Here is a 25,326-nt window from a genome sequence, read left to right as displayed (position 1 = left end):
AGAGATGGGGGGGGGGCGTGTGAGAAACGGCAAATGATGGTTAATGCAGTGACATTATTTTTATAGTATATTATTATGATATATTGATTCTTACATTCTTATCATAAATAATGTAAGTAGTAATTTTTGCTCCATAACCAGTATAACCTAAATCTTGCAAAAGAGCTAAATTTTCGCTAGATTTTTGGGCTTCAAACATACAGTTGCTTTCGGTGACGCCACAAGTATAATTATATTAGAAATCTTTTATCTCACTACTAGGTGAATTACTTGTTGATCTGTGTATTGATATACCATCCAACATTTACCTCATGATTGAACGCAATGCCTAATCCAAGGAATAAATACTAAAACTCACTGTTTCTTTATCAACGCATTATTTTGTCTTTGAAGTGAACTTATATGTTGATTTTTGAGAAATAGTTCTTTTATTATAAAGGTAATTCACAAAATGTTCTCAACATCGAATTCCTTGAATCACGTAGATGTGTTTTCATACCCCGATATTCAAAATCGGTTTAGTTTTGCCCCTAAAACACCAGTAAAGCAATACTCTGTATGAAACAATCTCATTTTTAATTGGTGGAAATTGGTAAGCGAGAACTAAAAATACAAAATGTCTAATATCTCCGTCGCTCGTGCACGGATTTAGACAATCTATAGCTTGTTAGAAAGGTATTTTTACAAGTTTTCTATTTATGTGCAGTTTGTGGGACAATATTGTATTGTTCAAAAGTTATTTGCGAAAAACCTGCCGTGTTTTGACAAAATCGCCCATATCTCAGAAAATAAACAACTTATCGAAAGTCAAAAATAATAGTGTCAAATGGCAACGTTAGGCCTTTCATTGGAAACTAATTTCATTAAGATCGGTTCAGCCATTGCTGAGATAATTACATGACATTTTGTACATACATACATACACACACACACACACACACACATACAGACATTGTCTCAATTTGTCGAGCTGAGTCGATTGGTATATGAGTTTGAGCGAATCCTATACATTTCTTTTGTAAGAAATGTAAAAATGTATTAATTTGTGCCATCTTGGGTAAATTTGAGAAAAAGCGTTGTCACGACCTGACACCGTGGTCGTTGATCTAAAATTGTGTTATATACAACCGAGATTTCGTATAGTGGCATTTTTTCTGATGGTGAAAATGGAGCTTAGGCTTGCGGAAGTAGCCAATCTTCAGTATTCTCACCTCCGCGATGCAGTACTGAAGTTTTGCAGAATAAATTAATACACGTTATTGAAAGTGACAAAATTCGAATTAAGATGCTCGTGTATATGGAAAATGACAATATAGAGATAAAACCACATGACCTTTCACAAGGTACCTCTCCTAATCTAATTGCAACATGTTCATCGCAATACCAAGAACTAGAATCCATTTTATCTGATACTCGAAGAAACTTCTTCCGGGATATTCCTAGCGGTGTTTTGGGGTGAAAAAGCGGGCCGAAAGGCCTATTCCATTATATTTTATTATAAAATTGAAAACTCACGGAACTACTATTAAGTAAGACCCATGAAGGGATAAATCCTGTGTACAAGTACTGTTATCAGACAGGAAATCTTGCGCGAAAGACTCTTAGGAGAATGCAACTCAGCCTATTGCCCTGGCGTTCACGACAAACTAATCCAAAGCAGAGTTTTTAATACAAATGCCTGAACCACAAACTTTTTCCAAATTTTGAGGCAGCCGATCAGATCATGATGACAACTACAGAAGCTGCATCTAGCACTCCAAAATCAACTGCAAGTAACGTCGGCGAGAAAGAAAATAACAATGACGACGGCTATACACTGGTCACTCAAAAGTACAAGGTCTGAATATCTGGCACCCCGGCAACCTTAACGATGATGGCCTCGACATGAAAAACAAGAGGGAATTAGATGATCCCCATGATGCAATAGGCAATCAGACAAACGTTTTCGCGTCGCGAAAGAAAGTTGCGTGTACGAGATCCAATAGATAGACAATAATATTGATTTTAGATTTTTTTTACATATAGTAAACATATCAAAGGCCCACGGCTCCGTTAAACTACTGCCATGAATCATATCAAACAAACGAGTAAAAAACCAAGTATTACAGCACCCATACTGGAACGCGTCTAATATCGCTATCACGTGAATCAAGTATCCCACGATATATGAACTCGTCGACAACCTCGTACCGTACCCCTTCCGTTTTTAACTAAGACCCAACACCGATGGGACCGGCACACTATCTACCAGCTGCCATTTACTCTGTTTGGTTGGTGTTTAAAGTCAGTTAGAATATCGCAACCTTCCTTTTAAAAAGCACATACGCCTCTTCCACTGCTCTGCGATCGACACCAATGATGTCGATGTCGTCCGCGAAGCATGTGAGATCTCCTTTCTTTGCAATCAGGTCTTTGTATCGTAACTTAACTAGTATTATGTTGAACATCAAGTTCGAAAGTTCGTCGTCACCATGCCCAAACGAGTCAGATGCCTCTCCGATTAAACGAACGCTTGATTTGAACTAATCCAATGTTATTCAAATCAGCTCAATCAGACTTGTCATTTGAAACAGTAATTCAAATAACCTGCATGAATCACTGCACCTTTCGTTTTGTTTTCAACGGTTTTGTCAGTCTTTCAATAATGAGTAGAATGTATTTTACTATTTGTCTGACGTTTCGGTTCTGTTTGACACCATTTTCAGGGAGTTAAATATTTCAACATATTAGAGAAATATAGTCTGTTTCTAGATTTGGCAACGTATTTATAATTACTGTAGCGCATCCAGTTGCTGTGCTAGGTTTTAATGAGTATTTTGGCGGATATGATCCACTAGGAGGTTGACTGCAGCCTTTTATCCCTCTCTGCGGGCTTTGTCTTCTTCGACAACATAGGTTGATTGTCCATCCAACCAATACCATCCTAGCTGTAGTTGAGGTGCTCTCTAATGCTATATTACTCCTTAAGCAGAAAATTGGTTTAAAACCGTCTTTATGCATGAAGGGCACAAAACCTAATAATAATTAGTCCAGGTGTTTGCGTTTCAGCTTCGTTTCTTCAGAACCACGGCACTCTTATATCATCATTGGATGGTGAGGGAGGTAGCATCGTTTTTTTTCATGACAAGCCAAAGACACATTTACCTTACGCATGTTTCCAAGTTCCACATACTCTGCCATGCATCTGTTGTGCTAAGAACGAGGTTACCTAAACCTGACAAATACGGTTTCAGCCTTGGGAAGTGCGTTGCTTTTCCGGCAAACAATTATTAGGAGACCCTACTTATTCACCAGATCCGAAGCGGGATAATACTTATTCCAAACCCACGGCCACGGATGATTTTGCAATCGTTTTCGAGACTATTTAGCCAAATTCTGAATCGGTCAATATTACTATGCTTTGATTGCCGCAAATTTCTACAGTATCAAATTTGTTGGATATTTTCAGCAAATAAAAGACTAAGATGAATGAAATCTGCCGAAAATAGCCAACAAAAGCAATAGGGGAACATGCGGGCACTTGACCAAGCGCGAGATCCAACAATTATCCATAACGTGTTCTCTTTGGTTCCCAAAAAATTTTTAAAAGCATTTTTTAACTTGTTTTGATCGCATCTAGTAACGACTGAACTCAAACACGCTGGGTTGAGTGGCGGTCACGCTTACCACTCAACCTCTGGTGTCGTCTCTGATCAAAATTGGGCCTAACAAGAAAGCATGTTTGTAATTTTTTTGCAAAGGTTTTATTAGTATAAATACAGATAAATATTCAGCTAAGCTTTCGATTGACAGTCTCGGTGGCAATAAAAATGCCGATTTTCAAACCACAGGTACAGAAGACTTGCCAAATAAGATATTACCGTCTGAACTTCGACAGAATGATTTGCTTGAAAATATAGGCCACTTTTCCCTTACGGTTGCCATTACGCTGGTGCAATTAATTCGGATTCAGGCGATACGTGAGCAAAACTTCGCTGTGTTGCTTCTCCACGTTGGGTGACACTTTTATAACTGAATAGCAAATGTCAAAATCAAAAAAGAGGCATCTCTCTGCATGTGGGCAAATGAGGGTTTTCAGATATCCCTATGATATTGAAAGAAGCAAATTTATCAATAGTCCAAATTTTTGATGGATTTGTTCAGATCTTTGTCTGGTTCCACCTATAATTTGCTTGTCTACAACATTGCCAGTCTCTTAAAATAAAGTGAAACTGAATTTTTTCGGTTTCGGGGAAAACTGATATAGGTGATTATTGCGACTTTTTCATTTATGTATTTAATACAATATTGTTTAAAAGAACTCATGATTTAAACCTTGCACAAATGACAGCAAAATGGAAATGAATTATTCCAAAAAAAAACAAAAAGGGCATTCAGTGGAGAGAAGAGAGAAAAACAAAAAATAAAGAGCAAACAAGGAATGAATAATAGTTAAAATGAAACCAAACGGGACGGCTGAAAATGGCATTTAAAACAATTGAAAAAGATTAATAATATGTATATCGTCAAAAAATTACCGATATAAAAAAGCAAAGAAAATCGAAAGCGGAGAAACAACAGAAAATGGATAAAATTAAGACAATGGAAAAATTAAACTTTGCATTTACGCTAAATGTTTGCAGAAATGGCAAAATGAAACAGGTTGTATAGCTGAAATAATCAAATTAAACGAAAGAAATGATGAAGAAAATTAAACAAATTAGAGATAAAGGGAAAATGGTTAAAATAATGAAAAACAAATAAACGGAAAATTGAAAAATAAAATGAAGAAAAGGAAAAACGGCAAAATGAGTAGTTATTTTAGGGGGCCATAAAGAGACACCTTCTGGCCTTTATGACGAAGCTTGGGAGAGGAAAGGTTACTCCTTTTTCTATTGCTTCTAGGCACAGCAGAATATATTCCCTCCTGGGGTTCATCACAATCGCCTTCGTCAGTAGATGTTCGTAGAGGCCGGTGGTGTAGCTATCTTAAGCATTTCTGCAAAAGAACGCTTAGAGCGTCCCTGAAGGAAACGCTCAAGATTCTCCCCGCGTTGCTTGTACGCGGGACATGCCGGGAGATCATGTGGGTTTCCCCCACAGTAGAGACACTTTTCAACATCCCTTCCACAGGAATCATCCGCATGATTCCCACCGCATTACCCACAACGGACCTTATTGCTACAATGGGAGGCTGTGTGTCCCAATTGTTTGCAATTAGTACAGTTCATGACCCGCGGCACAAAGAGGCGAACAGGTAGACGAACCTTGTCAAAGGGGAAGTAGTAGGGTAGAGCAAAACCGGCGAAGGTCACCCGATAAGAGTCTGAGTTGACGTATGTTTTCTTCCCGTCAGCTGCGACGGATGCTGAATGCAAACGTCTGCACTCCAGTATCTTCACTGGCTTAAGCATGTGGTCTTTGAAACAGCCAGTCCCATATTCTAGCAGGTTCTCGCAACTCAGACTCGAATCGGAAATGACCCCACTGACTTCAATCCTGTTAGCTGGAATATACACGCCAGGGTTGCCACATTAAAATCTGTAATTTTTTGTGAAAAAATCTGGAAATCTGCATCGCGGGAAAAAAGTTCTATATCGAAAATCTGTGTTCAAAAATTAACTGGGACCTTCCCAAAATTTGGCACTTTCGTTCGACGGCTTATTGGTTTCTTAAAATCTGAACTTTACAGGGTGCCTTTTAAGTGTTATTTGAAATTCTGATGGGCTGAGTACTACATATCTACAGTGAAAATCTGTAAAATCCATATTTTAGCCAAAAATCTGTAATCTGTATATATAGAATCTTGGTCGTAAATTATCTAGAAAAATAAAATACAGAATAATCTGTATATGTGGTAACCCTGTATACACCCTGTAGGGGAACATGGGGAGACTTGACCAAGCGCAAAATTCTGTTTTGGCTATGGTGTCTTCTATTCGATTCTTTAAAAATTTTCAAAAATATTTTTATACTTGTTTCGATCCCTTAAGGTAATTTTAAAAGTTTGGAATGAAAAATCTTTTCCTCACAGAAAATATTACCTGATTAATAAATTTGCATTAATGGATGTAATTTTTTATCAAACTTTGTATGGACATATCTACTTGACTACTAATTACTATTAATGTACTAATATACCATCTTAATATTTGTGAAGTAGTGAAATGATTTTACATAAATTGGAACAATGGAATAGTTATTACTAGAATTTGAATGACATTGAACGCAATAACTAATGTTGGGGAGACTTGACCAAGATTTTATGGGGAGACTTGACCAAGTGGCAATTAGCTGAAGAAAGATACAAAATTCTTGATATTTATTATGCTTTGGTATCTACTGTTAATGTTAATCACGCCATAAAAAAATCCCACCTCAAACATAAGTCTTTATATTTTAGTATTAGTAAACAAAGTTAGCAATAGTAGGACTGATTTCGTGATGTGTGAATATGCAATGCAAGCAGTACAGTTAATCCTTAAACAGAAATGCATTAAAAAAAATCGAAATTTATCAAATGCAACCCTTTTATATGTTTTGCTGCTGCCCAAAGATCTTGACAATATGGAAAAAATAATTACAGTATGTTATAAGTCATTATTTTTTGTTAAGATTTTTCAAAATTCTCTTGGTCAAGCCTCCCCGCGCCTTGGTCAAGTCTCCCCGCAGTGGGGAGACGTGACCAAAAAAAACGATCTCAGAAAAACTTTTGTAACTTTTCGCAAATTAAATTAAAAATTCTGCAAAAGATCATGAAGACGCACAATAACTTTGCATATTATATCTCAATGACTTTTGAGGGATTGAAGGCCTTTTTAGAGATTTATGCAGTTTTAGCTGAAAACCTGGTCAAGTCTCCCCATGCCCCCCCTACTCCTTCGTAAAGGGCCCGTAGCCAGCAATACCATTTCCCTGATTTAAATTCATACTTAGTTGCGTTTCGGCTTCGTCTCATTAGAAACAGACACTAACTTATTGTCGGAAAAGATTAGCGCCGGCTTGACGCAAATCCCTTAAAACTAAAAACACACTTTGTGTTTCAATCGAACGACTGATCAAACGTGATGTCCCGTTCGAGCAGAAGTTCTGTTTATGCCGATGAGACACAGTGAAGCCGAAACTTGTCTTGGCTTAGCAGGCCTATGCCAAAGCACTATGCTATATTTCACCCTAAGGAGGAAAATTTGGTAAAAACCAAACGTTCGATTGAAACATAAAGTGTGTTTTAGTTTTAAGGGATTTGCGTCAAGCCGGCGCTAATCTATTCCGACAATAAGTTAGTGTCGGTTTCTGATGAGGCGAAGCCGAAACGCAACTAAGTATGAAATAAGGATTTGTGCCCTCCTGTACAAAGACTGGTTTTACCAACAAATTTTCACACTAGTGAGAAATTTTGGTTTTTACCGAATTTTCCTCCTTAGGGTGAAATATAGCATAGTGCTTTCGCGTAGGCCTGCTAAGCCAAGACAAGTGAAGCTGAGATTCTTCCAGATCAGGATGAAGAAATACGCTAACAGCTAATAAAACACATCCGCCTGAGGTTTTCCGGCTGTTGCGAGGACATCGATCGCATCTGAAGATTTCACAACCAGGGCCGATCACCTGATTTGATGGAGCCGAAATTTCGTGAGTGCATTTATATCGTAGCATTCATTGGAGCAAACCAGGTGGTATGCGTTAGCATTCACACCACCTACATTCTAGTAGTAAATTTGCACCGGCGACGGAACTACACCATTGCGTTGTCTGGAAGATAGATTGCATGACCGACTCTTCAGTTGATGAATGCTGGTATGACTGTACAAGTTGGAAAACCCTCTTTCCACTGCTGAGAGGATTCGTGGCTTCCGGATTGCTTTCTACGGTGCGTCTCGGTTGTTGAAAATCATCTACTCAGAATACGTTGAAATTCGATGAATTCACGGAACTAAATCCCATCAAGGTAGGTTACCGCGTTAAGTGACAATACTCGAAGCTTAGGAACGATTCCAATTTTGGACGAGATGAATTTTAGCCCATTCAAATCGGCGTCTTTTTGATTAGTTTTTTCACTTCAACCGGATCGTTCAAAGAAAGGCACAAGAGCACCGATATCGCCTATATATTAGCTCTTGTGTTGGAATCTACCTAGTAACTGTGGTGACGAATCACCAATTGATTGCCTTCGACTTACTCACAGCGAGAGTGTCTGGTGCTTTTGGAATCATTGCGATTAGCAGGGTAAGTGCAATTCTACACCTAAGTCTACCGCCAGATCAGTAAAGATGAATAAAAAAAACTCACCAGAGGTGGCCACCCTGGGCAATATTTTAAACCTGTAAGGCCCAGCACAGTGGCGGATTTCCCTGAAAACCGTGTCCACTTAACCAAAGATTACTCAAAAAACGGGCAAATTCGGGCAGGATTTCTAAAATGTTCCAAATGGCGAATCCAATAAGGAACACAAATTGCCTTAAAACATAGTGACAATATGTGTACAAAAAAGTAATTTAACGAAAACTTGTGGTGAAACCGGCTGCTACAAAAGCGTGAAAGTTGTTGACATTTCTTAAAAAAATACAAAATATCTTTTGACGTCAATACATATAAATAAAGCACATACCGTCAGTATAACTTTCCATTAGTTTAAGTTCGAAGCCGACTCTCTTATCAAAAATCCAACTACACTTGAATAATACTAATATTTCAAGCGCTTCATTAAAAAATATGTGCAAATCGCGACGGTTTAAGCTTTTTGGGTGCAGCTCAAATAAGACAATTTTGGAGCGTTTCACTTAAAATACCATGTGGCAGCATCATCTGAAGGACAATGTGTGTACTAGAACCCAAAGTATTACCATGCAATTTTCGACTTTTGGCAAGGTGCTTGGGGAAGTCTATTGCGATTCGTTCCACAAACGAGAGCCGCTCAGTTGGTAAATCTATAAAGTATTTAGTACGCTCGCACACAATTACCGAGCGGGTCGATAGAACCAATATTTGGACAATTTGGTGGATTGATACTCGATACTAATAAAATCGACATTATTTTGCTAATTAGTATGACCAGAACTTCAAGAAACCTTCGTGTTATTCCCTGTAAAGCGAATTCCTTTTCTGAAGATACACAACATTATAAAATTGATTACTTGTATTTAGATTTAAACGTATTTCTATCGATTGGAACAAAAACATTGCATCTTACACCGAGAATGGTAACCCCTTTCATCCATGAAATAGAGCCGCTTTTGAAAACCACACCAACTCGCCACAAAGGCTATGTCCTCTTAACTCAAGTGGGTATGATACATCGTAGATACTCCAACGAACCCCACCAACGCTAGCAGCTGGAGGCAGCAGACAGTCAGACGATAAAATTTGTAACCAATTCAGAAAAAAATGCCCTAAGCATCCGTCTGATTTCCGGTCAAGCCCCTCTTTGTGACCCCGTTTACGCTGTATCTCGATGTTTACAAACACACTAATCGATCACATCACCCCAGTGGAACATCATCGTCCGCTACATGACTCATCCGAAATGTGCCGTAATCGACCAGAAAGAATAAGGCAAAGTTTAGATGATTCAAACCAAACAACAGTTCGTCGCACCTTTCCGTTAGAGAACTCCAAAGACGCAATGTTTCCTCATTGAAGTAAATCTTAAATTGATTCTCTTTGCACGGCCATACCTTAGAATTTTATAATATTGCGTAGCACTTCGAAGCAAAAAAAACCGTATTTCTCTCAAACAACAAAATCAATTACAGTTACAGTTTTACCTGAGATTTCCGAGTCATGATTTAGGACGGCTCGGTTAAAAACAAGAACCTAATAGATCGCCACCTCCCGTTACTCCCCACTCCGGCATAGTTCGGAACGCGACCCCATCAAGCCCCCGGCCCGCCCGAATAAATCAACTCCCCATGACCGATGTGCCAAACAACGGAACGGTATCGAAACGGATGATAAATGTTGGTTCTAGATTTCCTACAAGCTCTTGCGCCAGTCGCTGAGATTATGTTGGGCTACGACGAACGACTCGCGACGCGGCGGTGTACAATAAAGCACCCGCGGCAATACCCGGCGGAGATGCTGGATGGCGCGGAAATCAAACGAAGACGAACGGATCTCCACGGAGCAGCTCGTTTGGGAATCCGAGGCAAAGTGGCTGTGACGAGTTGGTTGGATGACCGAATTTCCTAGTCTGTTCCAGGTTACGATATCTCCACGATCGATTATCGACAAGTGTTGCAAGTGCAATAAAATTGTTTTTTTTTCTGCTTTCCAGTGTCGTTCCCGCGGCCGTGAACAAACCAACTCACATGTTTCAAAACGGTGTTGTGCGTGTTATGTGATTGGAAAACTACACCGATGCTGTGTGTTAGAGAAATAATAAAGGGTCTAATGGAATTTCCAGGTGTAGACAGGAAACGGTCGTACCACAGATAAGGCGTCTGTAGATCAGTGGAGTTAAGATGAACATGTCTAAAGACAGACAGCTAGGGCGGTATTTCCAGGTAACATAAAAAACATTATATTGTCCTGGTAGAATCATGAACAGGCAATAAAATAAATAAATCTATGAACACGAACGATTAATACCTATTTGAAGGAAGATATAATGGAAAACCAAATTTGCCGTTAGATAAAACATTTCCTCTTACGAGACAACCATACTTGCTAGTAAACTCAACTCTTCGTTATATTTTTATAATTTTCCACAGCTCGCTCGATGCGAAGGAACAAAGTCTTGGAATAGAGAATAAATCTTAAACGAAACAATCGATAAAACGGTTTTCCAATAAAATGTACAAACACGGCAATTTATTAACTTCCATTGACAACTGACTGTAGGAAGATGCCGTTTTCGCGACGAGAAAAAAATAAAATAAAATAGTTCTTTACTGATTTGTTTTCTTCATTCTGAACGGTAAACATTGCACGATGTCCCTCTGGCGAAATTAAACCACAAGTTTGGTTTTGTTTCTCGAACCAAAAATGTTATGTTGAAATTCCACAAATTCACAGAATAACTTCTTTTATATCATAACTATGACCGGTGGACAACGTTCCGTAACCGAACTTACCTAATCCGGATCATCTCATTTTCTACCTCGTAATGGTCGATCCATGTTTAAAACTTTTATCATAATTTTACCCCTATTATTTATTACCCCGGGAACTGAAAAAGAGTATCAAACTTGACAGTTAAACAACTGATAGATCTCGCAGAGAGCAAACGGCGCTCAATTTAGCTATTAAACCAAGCAGGGAAAAACTGTAAATTATCGCAACACTTTCCCCGGGCGAAGCGAGCGAGTTCGGTATCGCATTGCCGAGCATAGCCCCCAACTCGGACCACAAAAGTGAGTCGTGAATTAATTATCATATTTATTTGTTTAGCATTTGCACACGATTTTCCATGCCTCGTTTGCTTTGGTGGAAGCAAATAGGGTTAATGTGCTAGTAATGGACCCCGCAGTAGACGGTGCTAACAATTTCAAAGAATTTGGATAAATCCAGTTGTACTTTTAATGTAATATTCTATCAATTGATGATACCAAGTCTTTCAAACAATATAATGCAAATTTAAAGCATTTCAACTTGATTCCTTTAGTAAAATTCAATATTTCGAACTGGTATCCATATCCCTATAATGGACCCGTTTTCCTATTATGGACCCAGGGTCGAATATGCGCATTATGGACCCGGGTCCATTATACGCATATCCAACAATTAATACATAAAATTGTATTTTTTCAGTTTTCTGGTAATACTAAGAGTCATTTTGGCACAGCATTATAAGAACAATATAAAATATGAAAAATAACAAAATCTTGTTGAAACCTTTGACTAATTAATTAATTTTTAATTGATCTGATGCTGAATTCAAAGGCAAACATGACTTTTATATCAAGTGATGTGATTTTTATGACGCTTATGAGTAAGGCGATGAGGTCTGCATTATAGAAAGTCTTACACAAGTTTGCGAAAATTGTAATTGGCAATTGTCTGAATCGATTGGTGGTCGAATTATGACAATCCATCAACAATACAGTGGAGTAAAGCATTTGCAATATTAACGAGTCGGCTCTAAACAGTGTCTAAAGACAACGAATATTTTGTTATTTAATAATATTTTAAGATACCAAATACAAATTAAAAACGACACAACTTCGTGCATCATTTTGATCAGTTCATACAATTGCTTCTACATTCATGTATGCTATATCCGAAGCGTTTTGAAGAAACCGTAAGTATTTTAGCTGACAAGGCCCAAGATTTACATGATTTAATCCCCAACTATTTAATTTCTACTATTTCCCTGAAAAAGGTTGTAGCTTTAGTTTTGTTTTATTCAGGGACGTAACAATAATGGACATGAAATTGCCTGGATATATGCAATTTATACAAAATTTCGAAATATATTATCTTATTTTAAAAATGAAATTAATTACAGCTCGTTGATTTCAAGAAAGTTATTCGAAACAGTAATCAATGCTACATTTTACGGTATTTATTTTAGTATTCCGTATAATCAAATTTTAGTAAAGCTTCTCGAACGTTTAGCACCACCTTTTTTCTAAATCAATATATTTATTATATTACTTTTCAATAGAAGGATATTAGTGAATAAATTGCAATCATTCTGCAAACCTGTGCACGACGAACTTACTAAAGTATTACTCCAGAATTTAATTTTTCGTGGTTATTAGATAATCTTTTCGGGCTATCCATGTCACAATTTTATTTTCTTCTATGGTGGAAAGCGTGGACCTTTTCTTATTCCTTCAGGCAAGTTTTTCCATATACTCCGCGATACTTCACAGTAGAGCGTGATACATCAAATTGCCTGCACGCTTTTTTTTGATAGAACATGGTTCTAGTCACTCGAATGAACTTTTGCGTGGCAGCCTTCATGTATTTGTACCTACTGTTATTAGTTTTTGTCTATTGATTGGTGTGGAAACCACAATTTTTATTGATCCAATACTGAGAAGCTGCAAAATTTTCAATTCGATGGTTTCAATCAATCTTATACTGAATCCTCAGAATGTTGATAACTCTTTTTAATTCTATTAGTTGATATTACAAGTTTCTAGTTATATTAATGTGTCAGGGGTCCATAATGCGCAGATACCTAGTTTCACTTGTTCCCATAATGGACCCCCAGAATTTCAATATAAATTTTGATTTTTTTAATTTGTTAGATGTACATCGCAAAAGATTGTGTTAGTGTTAGGTATTAACCAGTAAAACAATATCTTTTTCACGCGCAGTTTATTTACATCAGAGCGAAGTATTCTTTTTATAGTAGTAAAACAATTACTTACAAACCCTGTGTCATGCTGCACTGGATTGAAATTGAGTGCAAATATCAATTTTAAAATGAATTATGGTGACAAAACACATTCTAATTTCTGTCTAAGTCTTAAAACTGTCCTGTAACCAACAGTATACGTTAAAAACAGTTATTAATGAAGAATAATTGACAAAAAAGCGTGAGGGGGTCCATAATACGCAAAGGGTCCATTATAGGCATACAAACCCTAGGTACTGAGGAACCGATTTTTGTTTTGTTTTCGACGTTCAGCAAAAACCGTGGTTGTTCAGTGGGGAGGAAGTTGGGGTTGGGGCATATACCACGATCGGATTGATTCCCGGTGGTTTGCTCATTAAATTGTTTTATGTTCGAACCAGGCCGTGGCTTGCGGCGAACCGGTAAGCGCGGTGGCCAGGAAGCCGGGTTGTAACTGTCCGATCGGTTGTCGGTTCGCGAAATGAATGAGGCGCGATTGATCTGTGATTGACGAAATGATGAAGTACCATACCACCGGTACAGCGCTGCTGCGGGGTGAAATGTTTTAGGGGGAGGGGGTAAACGCGGTAACCCACACGACACTAACCATTTTAGGAAAGCAACGGAGGAATTTGTTTAGAAGTTTCAAGGTTGCTTAAAATTAAATTTGAGTGCATTTAAATTTCTCAAATCCTGAAATGAAATAATTTTCATAGCTGTCTAATTACTCTGGTGCAGGGGTTTTCAATTAACTTTTAAATATTTTACATAAATAAATAAATAATATTTATTTCGAACGATCTTTTCTTTCGATCGATATCATTTTGACCTTCACAGCATTTGGATACACTGTATTCGTCATGCCACTGATACACTGGACGAACGCATTCGTCATGCCTTTCCTCTTTTGTATAACGGTTTTTTTATTTTTTCTTGAAACTCTTCTAAACAGTCCAAATTTAGAGCAATCTCGGGAATCGAACTTTCTTGTTTAACGAAATTTTTGTAATCAGCACATAGGTCCAAAAGAGCCAAAAATAGCCATTTTTATACTACTCCCGACTTTCCATCACAAAAAAGCCAAGAATGACAAAGATCCATTATTTTGCATAAAAACATGAATTATTCATCAATAATGAGCATAATCAATGTTCTTATAGGAGGTAAAACTACTTCAATCATAGATCCCTAATACACCCAAAAAATAGCCATTCTAAGCAACAAATTTTTCAACTTTATATTACCACTGTCGAGTATTTATAAGTATTAGTTAATTCAAAATCGTGAAATTACTCAATTGAATATAAAATACTAGCTAATGCCCATCGCGCGTTGCTGCGACTTTCAGTGCAATAGGAGGAAAACACAATTTGTTCCGAAGCGCCATCTGGCGGGCAGATAATCTCCAATTAATAGCACACAAACACGCCCCATACCAAATACCTACTGTGTGCAAATTTTTACGGAAATCGGTTGAGCCGTTTGGGAGTCTATAAATCATATACATACAAACTTTGACTTTTATATATATGATAGATAGATAGATAGATAGATAGATAGATAGATAGATAGATAGATAGATAGATAGATAGATAGATAGATAGATAGATAGATAGATAGATAGATAGATAGATAGATAGATAGATAGATAGATAGATAGATAGATAGATAGATAGATAGATAGATAGATAGATAGATAGATAGATAGATAGATAGATAGATAGATAGATAGATAGATAGATAGATAGATAGATAGATAGATAGATAGATAGATAGATAGATAGATAGATAGATAGATAGATAGATAGATAGATAGATAGATAGATAGATAGATAGATAGATAGATAGATAGATAGATAGATAGATAGATAGATAGATAGATAGATAGATAGATAGATAGATAGATAGATAGATAGATAGATAGATAGATAGATAGATAGATAGATAGATAGATAGATAGATAGATAGATAGATAGATAGATAGATAGATAGATAGATAGATAGATAGATAGATAGATAGATAGATAGATAGATAGATAGATAGATAGATAGATAGATAGATAGATAGATAGATAGATAGATAGATAGATAGATAGATAGATAGATAGATAGATAGATAGATAGATAGATAGATAGATAGATAGATAGATAGATAGATAGATAGATAGATAGATAGATAGATAGATAGATAGATAGATAGATAGATAGATAGATAGATAGATAGATAGATAGATAGATAGATAGATAGATAGATAGATAGATAGATAGATAGATAGATAGATAGATAGATAGATAGATAGATAGATAGATAGATAGATAGATAGATAGATAGATAGATAGATAGATAGATAGATAGATAGATAGATAGATAGATAGATAGATAGATAGATAGATAGATAGATAGATAGATAGATAGATAGATAGATAGATAGATAGATAGATAGATAGATAGATAGATAGATAGATAGATAGATAGATAGATAGATAGATAGATAGATAGATAGATAGATAGATAGATAGATAGATAGATAGATAGATAGATAGATAGATAGATAGATAGATAGATAGATAGATAGATAGATAGATAGATAGATAGATAGAAAGAAGATAGAAGATAGATAAAGAAAATAAGGCATTTTGCGGTAAGAAATGCTAAGGTCCAACATGGTGACCACATTGCATAACAAAACATGCATAGGTGCTTTTATGATGTAGAAATTGCCCAACAATTTATTTTTTTTTGGGTTTTAGTTTTAGGAATTTCATGGACTTCCACTAAATAATTTTTATAAATTATCAACAGTGATAATTTAAAGTTGAAAAAATAAATGACTATTTTTTTAGTGTCTTAGAGATCCACGATTGACAAAGTTTGACTTCCAATACGAACATTTATGATGCACATCATGCATGTCAAATTCATGTTTTTATGCAAAATGAAGGGTGCTTTAATTGTAGAATTTTTTGTAGTGTTAAAAATTCAATAGTAGCTTAAAAATTGCCATTTTTAGCACTTTTGACAATTGTGCTCACAATCTCAGTTGGCAAAAAAATTTCAAATAAACCAAACTTAATTCAATAAACAAAATATATAACACTTTTGATACATTTTATCGGAATAAAACTTTGATAATTCAATCATGGAAAATGGTAATATTTTCGAATGACTTGTGCCAGCGATTCCGGTTGGAATTTCAATGAAAGAAACATATACTTTCTGTATATATTATATATATATATATATATATATATATATATATATATATATATATATATATATATATATATATATATATATATATATATATATATATATATATATATATATATATATATATATATATATATATATATATATATATATATATATATATATATATATATATATATATATATATATATATATATATATATATATATATATATATATATATATATATATATATATTCAAAATCCGGTTGGGGCATTATCGCACCGAAAAAATACCATTCTACTATGGAAGCTTCGATGAAACCCTTTATTTGAAGTCTACGGTGCCTTGCCATATCAATAGTTTTTGCCTTTCTTATACAAGATGCTAGGATCATGGTTAAAAACCTCCCGAAAGGTGATAGGGGATCATATTTGGAGAAAAATCGTCACATACCCTTAAATCTCAACCGTTACAGAGTTAGTGAAATTTCCTGTTAATAACTTGTTGTTCCTTCATTAGCCATTATGCAGAAAGTATACTGTGTATTTTCTATTTTTTCGCTCCATTCAAAAGATGAGAAAATTTCCTATTGAATGCATTGAATGCCTTACTTGTTTCGGTTAACGAGTTTAAATAGTATTGTAGAACTAATTTATTTAAAAATTGGTCGGTGTTAAGTCAGACCGGACTAAGTCGCAAAACATCGAAAAATGAGTTAATGATTGCGCTGGTTAAAGAATTTTTTCAGCTACATTCGACTTTTACCAGATTTGAAATATGAAACATCAAACTAGAATTATAATAAAAATTATTTTCCAATTATAACGTAAAGGATGCTGCGATGTAAACTTTAAACTCGTTTTTCTCGAAATCAATACACTGTCACTTAGTCCGGTCTGACCTAACACCGACCAATTAGCGTTCATTATCGATATTTCGTTTCTTTCTCGAAAATTTTGAAAGTTAATATAATAATTTTATTAATTCGATATGTTCGTCTGGGAAAGCTCCATGTATGTATATTAAATCAGCAACAATTTGGACTTTTTTCCTCGATAAAGATATTTAACTGAGAAGGTCAACCGATTTTCTGGAAACTTCTTATTCTAAGTGTGTGCGAAAAAGAGAGGCAACGCATAATTTTATATTATAATATCTCATTAGTGCAATATCAGATCAATTTGCAGTCTGCGGCAATGTTGATCTTTCCACCTTAAATTATATATCTGTAGACTTTTGGGCTGCACAAGATAAAATATAGGCATTTTTTTGCTTAATTCATTATTTTCTTTGCCAGTTTTTGTAAAAATGTATTTTCACATGCAAACTTCACAATTCTTGTGGGTTTGCCAGAAGCAACCATAAAGTTCCTATTTGGCATGAGACTTATGAAGCGAATCACCTATCGATTGAACAGTGTTCCAGAAAAAGTCAATTTTTGTGCCGGTCTAATGCATATATGGCGAATTTCGCGCTAAATTGTATTCAGAGTTGGCAGCACCCTCCCAGATTTCAATGAAACTGCATGTGAACATGTGAACTTTGTTACAAAAATCCACTTACCATACTTTGTTTTTCCAAAAATGATCTGGACTGTCTTTTGAAAAGGATCAACCTTTTTTACCATTTTTTTCAAATGGCTATAGTTTAAAAATGACAAATCTTACAAAAACAGTTGCAGGAGTGATTTTCACAAAATTATATAAATTTTTTAATGAAAATATTTTAAAAAATCTTGATCGACTCCTACACTGAAAAAAAAATATTTTAAAAATTTAAAGCGAATTTACAAAAAAAAACTCCATTTTTGATTTGGATGAAATTTTGTTCTAACATAGGTAATTATGTACCATACCTACCGTCAAAAATTAAAGTCAAAGTTCAAGGAAAAAAAGTTATTTTAAAAAAACTTATCCTTGTCCAAACTGATTTTTTGTTCAGTGTATTTTTATCGAAAACTAAACCAATGAAAGTCATTATCATCTCAGAATACGATTTCCCAACAACTAGTTGCCTGAAACATGCGAGAAGTACCAGTAACGAATTTGGTATATATTCATAACAAACTTGAATGAGGGCAAAGATAAAGCATTTATCTTTACCCTCATTCATCGATATATCGAGATTTAACTAAATACCACTTGGCCAAGTACGAAGAAGTATCTTGTCTATGTACCCGGCCGGGAAGTAGAGATTGATGGTGTAGTCTCCAACAGGGATCCTAATTGCGAAGTATGATGTTCGCTCCTTCAAGAACCCTTTGCTTCGGCCAGTGAAAAATCCGCTTCGCAAGCAATTTCGTCCAGGAAAAATCAAATAGTATATGAAAACAACTTATATTCCATTAGCCTCATTTCGAACCTTTCGCCGAATCTGCTCTTCCAAACTTTGATCTTTTGGATGGGGTGAGTCTACCTGTCCGCATTTTTGTGTCGCGAGTTCTGAACTGCCGTCGTTGCAAACATTTGGGCCTACAGCGACTTATTGTAGAAACAAGGCACGCTATGGAAAATGCGGAGAGAATCATGAAAAGTTTTCCTACTATGGAGAGACTCCGCATGATCTCTCGACATATCCCGCATATAAATTATGTGGGGACAAAATGAAACATTCTTTTAAATAACGCTCCGATAAGAAATGCAAAAGAGCGCTACGCCACCTACAACGACTAATTTCTACGTTTCCTTGTATATTAAAGAGCGACAGTCTGACCATCACATTGTGGGAACATCTTTCTCGTAAAGGCGTGAGAGTGTCGCTTGAAGGGTGCTGTTACAAAACCGAAATAAGTTGTTCCTGATCTCGGTAATCTTAGAAACTAGCAGGAATTTCCACATGGGATATCAACACCCCCAGGTGTCCCCATATTTAGTTCCTACATTTTCCCCCAGGTTTTACACAATACATTTGCACTACGATCAAGGGTCAGTCAAAAAGAGTACCCGACGCAAACAACCGTGAACAGTCTCCTACTTCGTGGTGGGCAGAGATTGCTGAGAATTGTACGCGAAAGGGACTTTTGAACGTCGAATCGCCCGAATGTTTCCCAATATACGCGACGCTACAAATGCAAATGAAAAACTTGTTGAATGCTGAAAAACGCGATTATTGGCACCGGTTCGTCGACGGATTAGCGGACGGATCATCGGAGAAACAATGTAGCTAGGGCCACCGTTGTGTATTCGATTCATCCTATGATTGGAATACACGGGACGTTCGCCATATGATGACAGCTATGCATAGCTTTTATGCTAATTATTATACTTATCTGAAAAATGATAGCAGATTACCTTAGTTTGAGTTCTTTCGCAGTGCTCCATTCCGGGCTATGAGAAGGCGGACACTTGGATTAGAATGATATTGAGAAGGTGGATTTAGGCATTAGAAGGTGATATTTATGGAAAATCGCGTAGCTTCAACGAGTTTTTAAATATTTCTTCTCAGAGGACGCTCGAAAATTGGCAAATTTTGTGGAGTGATTGAAGTTCAGGAATCCCAAAGGTATCAATAAACCTTGGTCCAAGAGAATGGATGAGGCTCATGACTTCATTCGAGTGATATCTCGGGTCGTGTACAATAATTATACGTAGAAGGCCCATCTCCGGGGTATTGGGGTCGCGGAGAGCGGTCTCTGCGCTTGTAGTGGCGGTTATTGCGATATTGAACATGTTGTCTGGTCGAGCGCTAAATGTTCTAGTACCAGATTTACATGCTATACCAAATTCGTTACTGATACTTTTTGCATGTATCAGGCAACTAGCAGTTAGGTAATTGGACTCTGAGATGATTATGACTTTCATTGGTTTAGTGTTCGATAAAAATACACTGAACAAAATTCAGTTTGGACAAGGAAAAGTTTTTTTAAAATAATTTTTTCTCTGAAAATGCCCAACTTGAATTTTTGACAGTCGGTGGGAAATATAATTAACTATCTTGGAACAAAATTTCATCCAAATCAAAGATGGGTTTTTTTTGTAAATCGACTTTAAATCGAATTTTTCAATGTAGGAGTAGGAGTGAAGAATTTTTCAATATTTTTATTAAAAAATTTGACTAATTTTGTGAAAATCACTCCTACACCATTGTTTGTGACAAAATTCTCATGTACAGAAAGTTTTATTATAATCTGAGAGAGTTCTGCCAAAATTCGTTCGAGTTGGCGCGAAATTCGAAATGGCTATCCTTATAATAAATCTAAGGTTCCTGCTGGTCAACGACACGACTGGACACTTGTATTTCAAAACTGTATCGCAAATCGGACTACCCCTCAGTGACTCAGGTAACTCATACTGTCAAATATGAAAATTGGTTGAAAAATGTATGAAGCCTGCAACACTGAATAATCTGTTGTTATTTTTTCCAAATAAGGTTAACCTTCCGTAGCAACCCCTGGTTACGTAGGAAAAAAAGTTTTGAAACAAAACAAACCGTTAGTGGTCCAAAAGCAACTCAATCGAAAAATAGGATTGTCGTAAGGATTTGTATATTGGAACCATGGTAAGAACCAAAATATGAGCTATTGTACTTACAGTTGAAATAAAGAATCCGTTTTCTTTGCAGATTATCGAAGAAATATCCAAGGGTGGAATCACGTAAGGTGATAAGTGATTATGGATGAATCTTACTTTTCTATACAAAAGGGTTTGCATGCATATAGATGTAAAAAAGTATTTTTCAAACACAATGATGTAGCTGACCTAGAACGTCTGCCGGCGGAACAAGCGGAATCCAAAATTAGCGATGAACTGTAGGCGGTTTAAGATTACGAAAGCTATCTATACGAATACGAGAAGTAAAGGCCGTCCGCATGAAAATGTTGGCATTGCGAAAATGCTACAATCTTCGGATGTTTTTCAACGAGAGTCTATTATGGCGTATGGGTGAGAATGGACGAGGACTGGTGGAACATTTCAATGTAGATGTATGTTTGTGCTGTGTGTGATATCGTAGTATATGTAACTATTTTACGACTTAGGCTGCCATCAATAGGCTCGATAAATTCAAAACCGAGCCAAAAATCTTTGTCGTATTTAAGGATTGCTATCGAAAGTGTCGCAGTAAGTTTAGCTCCAGTGTTCTGTTGGAATTTGTATTGCTGAAAACAAAATCAGCGCCGTTAGTTGTGTTACCAAAGGAGATGACTTGGTCAGCGTTGTGCTTAAGGATGCTCTTCAGGAGCGGTTCATAAAGGTAGAAGAAATTTCCCGTCGTCTGGCCGTTGCCGAAAGTGCCCGTTTGCTGATGTACTTCCTTTCGTTCCTGCAGGCGACCCTCATCGTCCGTCTCAGCGATTCCATTTCAAAGAAAAAACTGAAGGACAAACCATTCGATTTCAGTATGTTGGACACCTATGACATTCTGAATCGGGCCCGGTATTGGCTTGAACGAAGCGATTTGGTTCGCACCGTGCAGTACATGAACTTGATCAAAGGTGCATCACGAAAAGCTGCACTTGATTGGCTGGACGAGACACGTATACTATTGGAAACCCAACAAGCTACCAACACTCTGATGGCCCATGCAGGTTCAAGTGGTATTCGATTTCTGTGAAAAAATGTGTACATCCTCCCTATGTTATTACATGAAAGAATTAAAATTCAAATATTGTATCGCGTATGTATTGCTGAAATCTTTTTCGGAAAACAAATCTACATATGCTTGACGAAAATAAATAAATAAATTAGAAGCCCGTGGATATGAGTGCAGGGCTGGCGACTAAGAGATGGGTTATTATTCAGGACTTGTTTTAATGATTGTTTAGCTCGGCCAAGCACACTGGCTCTTAGAAATGCTCAGTAGCCCTTTTGGGTAGGTGTGGTCTGTTCGAGTCGATCCAGATGGACGTTCAGTTCAAGCAAACTTTATGGGGGATCGTGGATAAATATTTCTCGTGTGCTTTATGGGTAGAGATTCTTTTTGCGAATCTCTAAAGCCCTTGACAAAGCATGGTACTATGAAGCTTGAAGTTGCCAATTTTTTCGTTATACATTTTAAATCTAAATTTTTTGAAAATTGCGATGTGAACAATTTATAGACTATCTTAAAAATATTTAACAATTTTGGACAAATTAAACGAGAAATACAATTAAAGATCAATGGAACGATGAAAAAATAATGGAAGTTGACGCCGTACTTGACCTCATCCCAGTCAAATTTATTATGGGAGCGCATGTGGTTCGAAAGCTATCAACCTAGTCCGTTTAGTTCTGGTTATTATGTAACAAGTTCTTTATCAATGGTTATTATTGAAATTAAATCAATCACACATAGAAACTCTGTAAATGCGGATAATCTAGCTCAACAAATCGAAGGAATCCTGTATGGCTTCAGTAAAGGCCGAAATAGTAATGACATCAGGTACCACATATGTTAAACTCGGAAAGCAGCGGTAGAAATAGTTTGCAGACTATGGTCATGGATTCATAGATCAATACTTCACCGTCAATGTCATTAGCGGCGAATCATGGTAAACCTTTTCTGCTCAGTGATGACTTGCTATCCTCGATTGGACTTACATTACCTTAGTTATTTTATTTGTTTCATAGTGGTTCTAAAAAAGAAAAATAAGTAAATTACATATTTTAGTTAACCAGTGCCCGCCCAGCGAATCCCGCAAATGGTCATCGGGTAGGGTTATTTGTGGACGGCGATGGGTTAGATGCAGAGTAGCCATTGTCATACGACACGATCGGATTGTAAACCAATTCCACACTTATTCCAAACACTCGTTCAAATCCGCGGTTGCCTTTGGATAGTTTTTGAATGGTAGTGCATTCAACGGTAGCGGTAAAAATCAACTTGAGAGCCTTATTACCATTCAAATAGAAAAAAAGTTTGCTCCTTTATTTACAACGAATAACATGGTTGCTATGAAAGCAGCTGAAAATAATAGGTAAACAAAGCAGTGTTGTTAAAGAAATTTATTTTCCGACCTTACCAAGGGGTTACTCGATGTACTGGTAACTGGCGGTAAATGACTCGGACACTTTTTTCTTCAAAATATTTCATTGAGTTTCAGGTCGTGTCGTTGTGCTGGTTGTGGAATCATCTCTGGAAAACTATTTAAAATTCAACCAAGGTCCCTAACTACGGACACATTTTCAAGAGATTTTCCAGACCTGGTGTAGAATCGGTTTGTTTTATGTGAAAGACATTGGGATACACTGATTTTCAACCGGAAACAATTACACACTCATCTAGTTGTCACTGTAGTTCAATGCAGTCCGATTCAGATCGTATAATGAGAAACAGTTTGAGGTTATCACCATAGATTAGTTTGCTTCTTTGGGGAAGAGAATAGCGAATGTCGTTGAAGAACACAGAAAACAGCACGGATTTGAGATTACTACCTTGGGGCACTGAAAATTCATCGAATCGCCATTACAAACGTTTTTAAGAGGATAATATAGGTGGTATAATAGGGACATGTTCTGAAGAATTACTGAAAAATGCCTGTTCTACAACTTTGTAGAAAATATATACTTTCTATCTCTCACCGTTGAAAAGTTCGTGTTGGCGCCATCTATGCAGTGTACTGTGAAACTAATATGTTATAAACAAATAACAAATAACACTAGATACAAGTACTTCCAAGCACACTACTCAGTTAGACCTAACCATCATACCCCAACTAAATTTAAGTTAGTTATAACCTCCATGCGCTATTAAGCCACTGTTATCGGACATACAAGTCAAGTTTTCAATTAGTGTAGTGCACCCTATCGGAGTAAATGCGAACTAATGGGATACTCATATAAATTGTCTATTCCATACACACTTCAAGCACGTTAGCCCAAATGCTAGGCATGTCCGAACTGCTCAAATTTGAAGCAGACACCTGGTGGGACTTTTAAATCGTCATTCGCTAATTTTTTTGTATTAGGCGCATATTTCTCTATGCTATATTCCTCCCTAAAGAGGAAAAAATGGGGAAAAACCAATCTTTCTCCAAAAGGCGAAAATTTTTGGTGAAACCACTCTTTGTACGTTAAGGGAACAAATTCTCGTTCTACGAAGTGAAGTTTGACGTGAAATTGGGAGCCTTGGAGCTTATGTATCGAGGTGATAAAAGAAGAATTTAGACAAAAAACAGCAGGAAAAGTTCAGAGTCAAAGCAAAGGCTAGAATCGTTGAAAAACCGTTTCCATTCCAAGTTCCCAAAATACTAAATAGATTCCGGAACTCAGTGAGTCACCCTTAATCTGCAAGATTTTAATTGGTATCACACTCGTAATCATACTTGAAATGCCTATATGTTTCAAACAAGGAAGTCATTTAGTACAACTTTTCTTTCGTTTATTCTTCAACGATCTCTGTTAATGCATGGTGATGTCCTGAAAATATTTAGTTCCAATACATGCCATCTGATGGACTTCAAGATGGAATCGTCAATATTTTTTTTTAATTTTTTTTTAAAGACCTGTTCGTCTGTTAATTAAACGTGTAGTCACCTTTATCTGCATTCCCCATTAGGAGAATTTAGTGCTTAGATTGTTTAAAAGTATAGGTTAGAAGGATTTTCTCTGTGTATCCTGGTAACTTCGCTGAGTATGATGTCCTCGTGCATACGTATGATTACAAAATTGAGATATAAATACGCGATCTGACACTAGACAGTAAAGCGGAGACTATTAGATATAGCGTATCACAATAAAGCGTTCTCAACAGTATCCTTGTAGATAGAATATGGCATGTCAAACCAAACCTGACTCAACGAACTCAAATGCATCATTTCTATCCTTGCTCAGACAACGTTTTGTACGCAGCAAAGACAGATCCGCACGTGCCAATAATATAAACACACGACACCTTACTCTAGACAGCTGCTTCTAGAAAAAGTTCATTAGAAGCAATCAAAGCCACCACAAAGTT

General features: G+C 36.5%; 1 protein-coding gene across 1 annotated transcript in view; it reads right to left on the bottom strand.

The window, feature by feature from the left end:
• LOC131689136 (uncharacterized) overlaps positions 1-25,326 on the bottom strand; it is a 537,510-nt gene that overhangs the window by 182,470 nt on the left and 329,714 nt on the right. The window lies entirely within an intron of this gene.

Source organism: Topomyia yanbarensis, chromosome 3 (genome assembly GCF_030247195.1).
Source record: "Topomyia yanbarensis strain Yona2022 chromosome 3, ASM3024719v1, whole genome shotgun sequence".
Lineage (NCBI taxonomy): Eukaryota > Metazoa > Arthropoda > Insecta > Diptera > Culicidae > Topomyia > Topomyia yanbarensis.
Note: the sequence above shows the minus strand (reverse complement) of the source record. Positions and strands in the feature narration are given on the sequence as shown.